The sequence below is a fragment of the Heterodontus francisci genome, chromosome 10, assembly GCF_036365525.1.
Source record: "Heterodontus francisci isolate sHetFra1 chromosome 10, sHetFra1.hap1, whole genome shotgun sequence".
Taxonomy (NCBI): Eukaryota; Metazoa; Chordata; class Chondrichthyes; order Heterodontiformes; family Heterodontidae; genus Heterodontus; species Heterodontus francisci.
In genome coordinates, this window is record NC_090380.1 from 14272747 (window position 1) to 14284042 (window position 11296).

General features: G+C 42.5%; 1 non-coding gene across 1 annotated transcript; it reads left to right on the forward strand.

The window, feature by feature from the left end:
- The first annotated feature begins 6514 nt into the window (after positions 1–6514).
- trnar-ccg (transfer RNA arginine (anticodon CCG)) lies at positions 6515–6587 on the forward strand. The gene has a single exon. It is a non-coding gene; the product is annotated as a tRNA-Arg (tRNA).
- The last annotated feature ends 4709 nt before the right edge of the window (positions 6588–11296 follow it).

Genomic DNA, 11296 nt, shown 5'->3' on the forward strand with positions numbered 1-11296 from the left:
GATTATTACCTTGCAATGAGCAAATTGGTGGAGGGTAAATAAGATTAGCGAAGTCAATGCGTGGCTCAAAGACTGGTGTGATAGAAATGGGTTTCGAATCGTGAGGCACTGGCACCAGTACCGGGGAAGGTGGGAGCTGTACGGGTGGGATGGTTTTCACCTGAACTGTGCTGGCACCCGTGTTCTGGCAAGTCATACAACTTAAGGCAGTGGAGAGGACTTTAAACTAAAAATAGTGGGGGGTGGGGGGGGATGATCACATGATCATTTTGCCAACCAATCATCTTACAGCTTTCCTGTGATGTCACTCTCTCAAGGTTGCCTTCTATTTCTCGGAAGCAACTTATATCTTCTACAGCGACTGGAGGCTGAAAAAGGAGCACCTATTTCCCTCTCTGTACCAAACTTAGCACGTGAACCAAATTCCCACATTCACATATGGTAAACCAAAGGGAAACAATGAGGTAATAGAGCCAGGTAGTGATTTGGGTAATGATAATCAGAGTGTGGCAGGAGGCAGCAAGGGATAGAGCATAAGACTACACCAGCAGATAAGGCCAAAGACTGCAGAAGTGGTAAAAAAGACAGAGTTAAATGCTCTGTATCTGAATGTGTGTAGCATTCACAACAAAATGGATGAATTGTTAGCACAGATAGAAATAAATAATGAAGGGTAATCAACATTTCAATAAAACAGGAAGCTAGGACAAGGTGGTGAAGTAGCTCTGTTAATTAAGGATATCATTCGTGCTGTAGCAAGAGATTTTTTTTAAAGAGATACAGCACTGAAACAGGCCCTTCGGCCCACCGAGTCTGTGCCGACCATCAACCACCCATTTATACTAATCCTACATTAATCCCAGCACCCTCTCTCAATTCCCCTACCTACGCTAGGGGCAATTTATAATGGTCAATTTACCTATCAACCTGCAAGTCTTTGGCTGTGGGAGGAAACCGGTGCACCCGGCGAAAACCCACGAGGTCACAGGGAGAACTTGCAAACTCCGCACAGGCAGTACCCAGAATTGAACCCGGGCCGCTGGAGCTGTGAGGCTGCAAGATGTAGAATCAGTTGGGTCGAGATACGAAATAGGAAAGGTAAGCGGGCACTTGTGGGAGTAGTTTATAGGCCAGCCTAACAGCTGCTACACAGTAGAGCAGAGTATACAGGAAGAAATGGGGCATGTAAGAAAGGTACCACTGCAGTCTTGGGTGACTTTAATCTACATGTAGATTGGGCGAATCAGATTGGCAAAGGTAGCCTGGAAAATGAGTTAATAAAGTGTATTCCAGACAATTTCTTAGAACAGTACGTTCTAGAGCCAACTAGGGAGCAGGCTAGTCTCGACCTGGATATGTACAATAAGACAGGATTAATCAATAATCTCATGGTGCAGGAGCCTCTCGACGAAAGTGGTCATAACATGATAGAATTTCACATTCAGTTTGAAAGGGAAAAGTGTGGGTCTAAGACTTGTGTTTTAAACCTAAATAAAGGTAATTAGAAAGGTATGAAGGCAGAAAGTAAACTGTGAAACTAGGTTAAATGGTAGGATAGTGGAGAAGCAGGGGTAGACCTTTAAGGCAATATTTAATAACTCTCAGCAAAGATTTAGCCCAGCGAGAAAGAAAAATTCTTTGAGAAGGATGCATCATCCGTGGCTAAATAAGGATATTCAGGATAGTATCAAATTAAAAGAAGCGCTATATAAATCTGCAATGGTTAGTGATAGGTCAGAAGATTGGACAGATTTTAAGAACCAGCAAAGAATGATGAAAAACAAAGAGAGAGAAAGTAGAGTATGAATGAAAACTAGCTAGTAATGTAAAAACAGATAGTAAGAGTTTCTACAAGTATTTAAATAGGAAAAGAGTAACTAAAGCTTATGTTGGTCCTCTGGAGAGTGAGTCTGGGGAATTGATAATGGTAAACGAGGAAATGGTGGAGGTGTTGAACAGGTCATTTGTGTCTGTTTTCACTGTAGAGGACTTAGAAAACCTGCCAAAGATACCTAAAATCAAGAGTTGAAAGGGAGGGAGGAACTTAGAACAACTACCATCACCATGGAAAAGGTGCTCGGAAAATTTAGACCTAAAGGCTGACAAGTCCCCAGGACCAGATGGCCCACATGTTCGGGTCTTAAAAGAGATAGTAGACAGAGTAGTGGCATGGGTTATAATCTTCCAAAATTTCTTTGAATCTGGAAGGGTCTTAGAGGATTGGAAAATAGCAAATATAACTCCTTTATTCAAGAAAGGAGGGAGACAGAAAGCAGGAAACTATAGGCCAGTTAGCGTAACATCTGTCATAGGGAAATTACTAGAATCGATTATTATGGAGGTTATAGCAGAATACTTGGAAAATCATAATGGGATCAGAGGAAGTCAACATGGTTTTGTGAAAGAGGAATCATGTTTAACTAATTTATTAGAGTTCTTTGAGGAAGTAACAAGCAAGGTGGATAAAGGGGAACCTGTAGATGTGGTGTACTTAGATTTCCCAAAGGCATTTGATAAGGTGCCTGATCAAAGGTTACTACACAAGATAAGAGTACCTGGTGTAGGGAGTAACATATTAGCATTGATAAAGGACTGGTGATCTAACAGGAAGCAGAGACTAGGGATAAATGGGTCTTCCTTGAGTTTCAAGCTGTAACTAGTGAAGTGCCACAGGGATCAGTGCTGGAGCCTCAACTATTTACAATTCAATAACTTGGACGTAGGGACCAAACGTAAGGTAGCTAAATTTATAGATGACACCAAGATAGGAAGGAAAGTAAGTTGTCAAGGTGATGTAAAAAGACTAAAAAGGATATAGATAGGTTAAGTGAGTACAAAAAATTTGGCAGTTGGATTATGATGTGGGAAAATGTGAAATTTGGCAGGAAGAGTAGAAAGTCTGTATACTATTTAAATGGAGCAAGATTGCAGAACTCGTGGGTACAGAGGGATCTAGGTGTCCTGGTACATGAATCACAAAAGGTAAGTATACAGGTCCAGCAACTGATTAGGAAGCAAAGATCATGGATGCCATCCATGGAAGAGAGGTAAATTTTCGGACCTTGCCAGGGTCAACCGGCCTGACCCCGGCAAGGCAAGGGGGGAATGGTTGGGCGGAGTACTGTTTCTCAGTGGGGACTGTAGGGGCTTCGGGGGGGGGCCCTCTGTGGGGGATAGGGTGCCCCCCACCTGGTGGCCTTCTGTGGGGCCTAAGACCTGATAAAATACCAGCGGTGGCAGGAGGAGGCGCTTAAGTAGCAGTTAATTGGCCACATAAGGGCCCTGATTGGCCTGTGGCAGGTGGGCTGTTTCTCGCCACCGCACCTCGTAAAATTGCAGTGTAAAAGAATTGTAACGCATCCCCCCTCCACCTCCCACTCAATTTTACGACACCTGCCCGTCCCCCCCTGCCACCAGCCTGCTCCTGTGTGGTGGGGGTGGGGGGGGTAAAATTCCGGCCTTAAAGTCTTTCAACATAATCTACCTAGCAACAGCTTATGTATATTATACCACTGATATGAAAGTGCTTCTGTATGTTTTGTTAAGTATGTGTTTTTGAGAACATATATTTCAATTGTGGAGATGGTTTCATTGGAAGGCTGAAGATTTCATAGAAGCTGGACTTTGTTTTGTTGTTGACAGTTCATTGAAAGGACACTTAAATGTTGTTTAAAAGCAACTGTGCTGGAAGTCATGTGCTTTAAGCAATAAACAATAGAAACCTTGGTGACCTGGGGAAGATGTTTACCGGGAAATGACAGGTCAAGATTTATAGGGGTCAGGAGGCTTGACTTTTGAGATATTGCTTTTGGTTTCATTTTGGAGAATATATTGGGGTGTGAACTATTTTTAAGAGTTGGAGAAAACCTGCCAAGAGAGCAGCTACCATTAGATCACCCTCTTCCATCTCTTTGAGAACTTCCTGAGAATCAAGTGTAAGAAATAGAGAAACTGATCCTGCATTTCTCCTGCAAAGCCTGCTGAACTGATCCTCAATGTCACCTGAAAAAAACTGCTCTGGAAAGATCCCAGTGACAGCCGTTTATGCATATTTGGGATGCCAGGCTAAAAAGGGACAAGTAACATTTTTCCATATCTTTTTTTTCTTCAAGAATTAGCAAATATTTGGCCAAAGTATTCTTTGTTGTCTTTGTTTTGTTACAGACCTCTCCAGAGAGAATTTCTGTATTTTTTTCAGTCTGTGTGAGTTTGTGTGTGGGGAATTTAAAAGGGGAACTTTCATTTTTCAATCTGTGTGTTAATGCTTTGCTTTGTTACTGGTTAAGTCTTGCGTTGTAATGCACTGATGACGTTGTTGTTTATTGAAGAAACCTAGTTGGCGTATTTTATTCTGAGATAAAGAGTAGAGTATATGATTGTCTGCATCGGTAACTGGGTAAACATTTTTAAAAATATATGTGTGACCTGCATAGAAGTGGAACAAGAAAAGACAGTGCCCTCCTCCCACCTCGGTCATAACACTACATAAAGTAGGGAAGTTTTACTGCAGCTGTATAGGACCTTGGTGAGACCACATCGAGAGTACTGTCTACAGTTTTGGTCTCCTTATTTGGTAAAGAATATAATTGCATTAGAAGCAGTTCATAGATGCCTCACTCGACTAAATCCAGGGGATGAAGTACTTATATTATGAAGAAAGATTGAGCAGGTTGGGCTTTTACCTGTTGAAATTTAGAAGAATGAGAAGTGATCTTATTGAAACATATAAGATGAGGGAACTTGCTAGAGTGGATACCAGGAGGATGTTTCCTCTTGTGGGAGAGACTAGGGCGAGGGGAAACAGTTTAAGTGTAAGAGGTCTCCTTTTTAAAACTGAAATAAGGAGAATTTTTTATTTGTCAAAGGGTCGTTCGTCTGTGGAATTCTCTTCCCCAGAAAGCAGTGGAGGCTGTGTCATTGTGAGCAGTGTAGATGGAACATCAAATTACGAAGAGATATTGATAGATTAAGTGAATGGGCAAAACTGTGGCAATGGATTTCAATAGCAGTGTGTGTTGGTCATCCACTATGGAGCTGAAAAGGATAGAGCAGGATAGTTTCTAAATGGTGTAAATCTAGAAACTGTGGGGGTCCAAAGAAATAAGGGGCAATGGTGGGAAAACTGAGTTAGGTCATAAATCGGCCATAATTGCATTGCATGGTGGAACAGGCTCGAGGGGCTAAGTGGCCTATTCCTATAAACCTGATGACAAAGGCAGCTTATTTATTTAGAGATACAGCACTGAAACAGGCCCTTTGGCCCACCAAGTCTGTGGTGACCATCAACCACCCATTTATTCTGATCCTACATTAATCCCATATTCCTACCCCATCCCCCCTACCTATACTAGGAACAATTTTCCTATCAACCTGCAAGTCTTTGGCTGTGGGTGAAAACCAGAGCACCTGGTGAAAACCCACACGGTCACAGGGAGAACTTGCAAACTCCGCACAAGCAGTACCCAGAATTGAACCCCCGGGTCACAGGAGCTGTGAGGTTGCAGTGCCAACCACTGCACCACCCTTAGTTCTGTGGCTGCTTGGTGACCGGACCTCTCTGCCTTGTGGAGGCTCTTCAATCACTCACTCCTTGTCCCATAACATCTTCCTGTGCAAGTGCAGGAGATGTAACACCTGCCTTTCAACTCCTCCTTTCCCATCGTCCAGGGGCCTAAACACTCCTACCAGGTGAAACAGTGATTTACCTGTACTTCCTTCAATTTACTGTACTGTATTCACTACACGTGATGTCATCTCCTCGACACTGCAGACACGAAATGCAGATTAGGTGATCTTTTTGCTCAACACCTCCGTCCAGTCTGCAAACTTGAACGTGATCTTCCAGTCACTTGCCATATTAATTCTCCATCCCACTTCTACTCTTCCATCTCTGCCTTTGACCTCCTTCACTGTTCCAATGAAGCTCAATGGAAGCTCGAGGAACAGCACCTCATCTTTCAATAAAGCTCTTAACAACCTCATGGACTCAACATTGATTTCAAGAACTTCAGATTGGTGGTACTGTAATGTGTGTCAGCTGTGGTTCAGCTGGTTACACTTTTGTCTCTCTGTCAGTAGACAGTGTTTAACCTCTACCTCCAGTTACTTCAGCACAGAATTCGATGTTGATTCTCCCAGTGTCACACAGAGAGAGTGCTGCACTGCCGGGTCTGCATTCTTGTTGGGTGATAGATTAAACCAAGTCCCTGTCGATTCCTCGAGTGAATCTAAAAGATCCCAAGGCTCTTTTGTTGAGGAACAGGAGAGTTCTCACTGGTGCCCTGCACAATATTTATCCCTCAATCGACAAATTAGACTAAATTAGAAATCTCTTTCGAATAGCTGGCACAGACATGATGGGCTGAAAGGACTCTTTCTGTGCTCGAAGATTCTATGATTCTAATGTGGTAGTGCAAAAGAAGAAAGGGCGACTGAAACAAAGACATAAGGTTTCGGCAGTGATTACATATATAATAAGTGACAAGTTGCAAGCACCAAAAGTAAACATTGAGCAGCCCCAGTGGCCTAATGGATAAGGCACTGGCCTCCGGAGCCAGGGATTGTGGGTTCAAGTCCCACCTGGGGTGTGGTGAGTTTTTAAATCATTGCTATTCTGTGAAACCAGCTCTTTGTCCTCATCACTAAAATAAACAGAAATTAAATTGCTTCAGGCAGCATGGAGCCTTGGAAACCTCTGAAAGTTGGAGCCGGTGCAAAAAAGAAAACCTCTGCAAAACCACTTGCTTCCCATGGACAGTCAACATTTCACCCTGCAATCAATGTACTAATTGCTCACATGCAGTTGCACCAATCGATTCTCTGGTTATGTTACTTGATTAATAACGCAGTCAATGTCAGTTCATATCCCACCGTGAAAATTTCAGAGTTTGAATTTCCTCTTCTCAGGTATTGTCCCCTTTCCTTCAAATTTGCCATCATCACCCCTCTCCTCACAAACCCCTCCTCCTGCTCCATGTCTAATCTCCTGTTCCTCTCCAAACTCCTTCAATGTGTTGTCACCTCCCAAATTCACCCATCTTTCCACAATTCGATGCTTGAATTCCTTCAGTTAGTTTCCATCCCTGTCACTAACACAAATGGCCTTTATCAAAGTCACAAATGACATCCTATGTGATTGTGATCATGGTAGACTTGCTCTCCTCATTGTTCTTAACTTGTCTGCAACCTTCGACACAGTGAACTACATCATCCTCATCATCCAGCTGGGTGGGACTGCACTCACCTGCTTCCATTTTTATCTATCTAATCTTACCCAGAGAATCACCTGCAATGGCTTCTCTTCCCACTCTCTCACTGTTACCTCTGGAGTTGCCCAAGAATCTATCCTTGGTCCCTCCTATTTCCAATCTGCCCCTTCAGAACATGTCAGGTTCATTCTGTACACTGATGGCTCCCAGCTCTAACTCACTACCACTTCACTCGACCCCTCCACTTTGAATTGTCAGACTGCTTGTCCGACATCCAGTACCACATACGAACACACGAATTAGGAGCAGGAATAGGCCACTCGGCCCCTCAAGCCTGCTCCACAATTCAACAAGTTCATGGCTGATCTGATTGCAACCTCATCTCCACATTCCCACCTACCCCAATAAGTTTTCACCCCCTTGCTTATCAAGAATCTATCACCCTCTGCCTTCAAAATATTCAAAGACTCTGCTTCCACTGCCTTTTGAGGAAGAGAATTCCAAAGACTCATGACCCTCTGAGAGAAAAAATTTCTCCTCATCTGTGTCTTAAATGGGCAACCCCTTATTTTTAAACAGTGACCCCTAGTTCTACATTTTCCCACAAGAGGAAACATCCTTTCCACATCCACACTGTCAAGACCCCTCAGAATCTTAAATGCTTCAATCAAGTTGCCTCTTAATCTTTAAAACTCCAGCGGATACAAGCCGAGCCTGTCCGACCTTTCCTCATTAGACAACCACCCATTCCGGGTATTAGTCTAGTAAACTTTCTCTCAACTGCTTCCAACACATTTACATCCTTCCTTAAATAAGGAGACCAATACTGTACACATTACTCCAGATGTGGTCTCACCAAATACCCTATATAACTGAAGCATAACCTCCCTACTTTTGTATTCAATTCCGCTCGCAATAAACAAAAACATTCGATTCGCTTTCCTGAGCTGAATTTTTCTCCCCCTAAATATTGGAAAGACTGAAGCCATTGTCGTTGGTCCCCACCACAAATTCCATTCCCTAGCCACCGGCCCCATCTATCTCCCTGGCAAATCTCTGAGGCTGCACCAGATTGGTCATTTGTTTCAATTCGCATTTGACTCCGAAATGAGCTTCTGACCACAAATCCACTCCACTCCAATACCTCTTGACTTGACTCTTCCAATACTGTCCTGGCCAGCCTCCCATCTTCCACCCTCTATAAACTTCAGTTCATCCTAAATTCTGCTGCCTGAGTCCTAACACACACCAAACTCCCCTGTGATCACTGCCTTGTGTTGGCTCCCAGCAATGCCTCAAATTTTAAAATTCTCATCATTATTTTCATATTTCTCTATGGCCTCACCCCTTCCTATATCTGTCGCCTTCTCCTGCCCAACAAGCCTTCGAGCTATCGACACTCCTTCAATTTCTGGCCTCTTGAGCATGGCCGAATTTCATCACAACAGCATTGATGGTTGTGCCTTCAGCTGCCAAGGACCCAAGCTCTGGAATTTCCACCCGAAACCATCTGACTCTCTATCACTTTTCCTGGCTTACAATAGTATCGGGCTCCAGCAGCTTAACGGATAAGGTATTGATCTTCTGAAGCGGTGGTTATGGGTTCAAGTTTCATCTTGGCTGAAATAATTTTGGACCAGATACAAATGCCAAAGTACCTTCTATAAGCATTGCATATAAGTTTAGGCAGGCATCAAGATCAGCACAGGTTTGGAGGGCCGAATGTGCTGTACTGTTCTTTGTTCTTTGAGATTTGGTCCATTATAAAAAAGAGGCCATAGGGAATGGATGGGACCTGGTAAGATAATCGGTCGGGATGGTAAGACAGTCGTTATCAAGCATGGAAATCAAACTGTTAAGGTCCATTCTTCACGATTAATTGGGGTTGATTACAAAATCTCAGAATTTGAGCAGCTGATAGAGGGAAGAGAGGCACCTTGTACTTCAAATATTCATGTGTTTTGTGATGAAGGTCCTGAGGCACAGGTAGATCAAGAGTTGGATAGTAATGTAACCGATCATGATGCTCAGGAAAGAGCTATCACATCCAAAGACCAATTTGTCTGGAGTAGGCACACGGGTGACATATATTCCAGAGGGGTCTGATAAATGCAAGGATGCGACAACTTTGGAGCGTGTAGGAAAATCAAGTTTAAATATTGGTTAAATGTTCAAGATGATGACCAAGAAGCTAGGGCCATGGACTGGCAGAGTGGGGTGAAAGTGTGGAGGGTAAGAAAGTGCAGTGCAAGTTTTGACAGTGGGTCAGGAAGTGACTCTTGCCTGAGGAAGTGACCACGTACTGGAGAAAGAGCCTCCGATAAAGCGCGAGGGAAATCTTCTAGCAGTCGTTCCAAAAGACATCAAAGTGCTAATAGAGGCTGTTGTATGAATAGATTACACAATGAAATGAAGGCTAGACGGCAGTCTCTGAATAGAATTGGAAGCAGAAGTCCTCATGATCATGAAGTTTTCGTGGCTGTCAGTAAACTGGAGGATAAACGAAAAAGAGAAGTAAAAGATAAGGAATTAGAGAGTTGGAGAGAATTTGGCGTCTATTCTGAGGTACCAGATAGGGGACAGTCGGCCTTGTCACATGGATGGATTTGTACTGAGAAAGTACTTCCTGATGGAATTTATAAGGCTAAAGTGAGGTTAGTTGTGAGGGGGTTTGAAGAGCGATTGGGGGATATCGATGTTAGAGTGGACTCTCCCACAGCTGGAAAAGTAATCAAAAAATCTTTTTGACTCTTTTGGCCACATATTTATGGGAATGTAAATCCATTGACATAAAAGCTGTGTTTCTGCTAGGTGATACTTTTCAGAGAGAAGTGTATCTGAAACCACCTGAAGAGGCAGCAGATACAGAAGGAAAATTATGGAAACTGAACAAATGTGTCTGTGGCCTGAATGATGCTTCCAGGGTGTGGTATTTCTCAGTGAGATCTCTTTTGTTGAAAATTGGTTGTGTTCAACTAAAAGCAGATCCTGCAACGTTTTATTGGTCTTATAAAGAGAAACTTTCAGGCATCTTCATGATGTATGTTGATAATATCTTATGCGGTGGTACTGCGGATTTTGAGAAATATGTTATTAATAAGATTAAGGCAGAATTTAAGATTGGGAGTCAGGCTTGTGGGGCCTTTAAATATATTGGTTTAGATGTTAAGCTGAATAAGTCTGGAATAGGTTTGAATCAACAATCCTATTTAGAGAATGTTACTCCCATCCCAGTTAATCGTGTTCGGTCATCACAGAAGGATGACGATCTATCTAAAGCAGAGATTGAACAATTGCGAAGCCTGGTGGGTCAATTAAACTGGTTGGGCTCTCAGACTAGGCCTGATGTTAGTTTTGATGTGCTGGAGTTAAGCACGATGATGAAACATCCAAAAGTTGAGAATGTTTTAAGGGCAAATAAAACATTGAAAAAGCTAAATGTGGAGAAATGTGCACTGAAGTTCCCATCCTTAGGTGACCCAAAGAACATGAAGCTAATAATTTTTAGTGATGCTTCACATGCTAATCTTGCTGATGGGTATTCGTGTGCGGCTGGCTTCATAATATGTCTGATGGGTGAAAATGGGAAATCTTGTCCTTTAGCTTAGGAGGCTAAGAAAATAAAACGGGTTGTTAATTGCACTTTAGCTGCAGAAACACTGGTCTTGTGGAGGCAGTGGACATGGAGTTCTATTTGTCATATATTTTGGGTGAAATTCTGAACAAGGGACATCCTGAAGATAGAATACACATTGAACTGTTATGTGGATAATAGTTCTTTGTGGGACAATGTACACTCTACAAAAGGTGTGAGTGATCAAAGACTACGTATTGACCTCAATGGATTGAAATAAATGCTGGAGAGAAAGGAAATCTCCAAACTCAAATGGGTAGATGCAAGTCATCAGCGATCTGATTGTTTCATAAAGAGAAATGTGAGTGCAAAGGAATTGTTGGAGTTGCTGGATGAGGGATATCTAACAATATAAAAAAAACTTTATGCTCAATATGGAATTTAATTTTGATTCATTTTGAAGTATCCTTTGAGCATGTTAATCTAAGTTGTATTGTAAAAGAAAGAAGGGAAT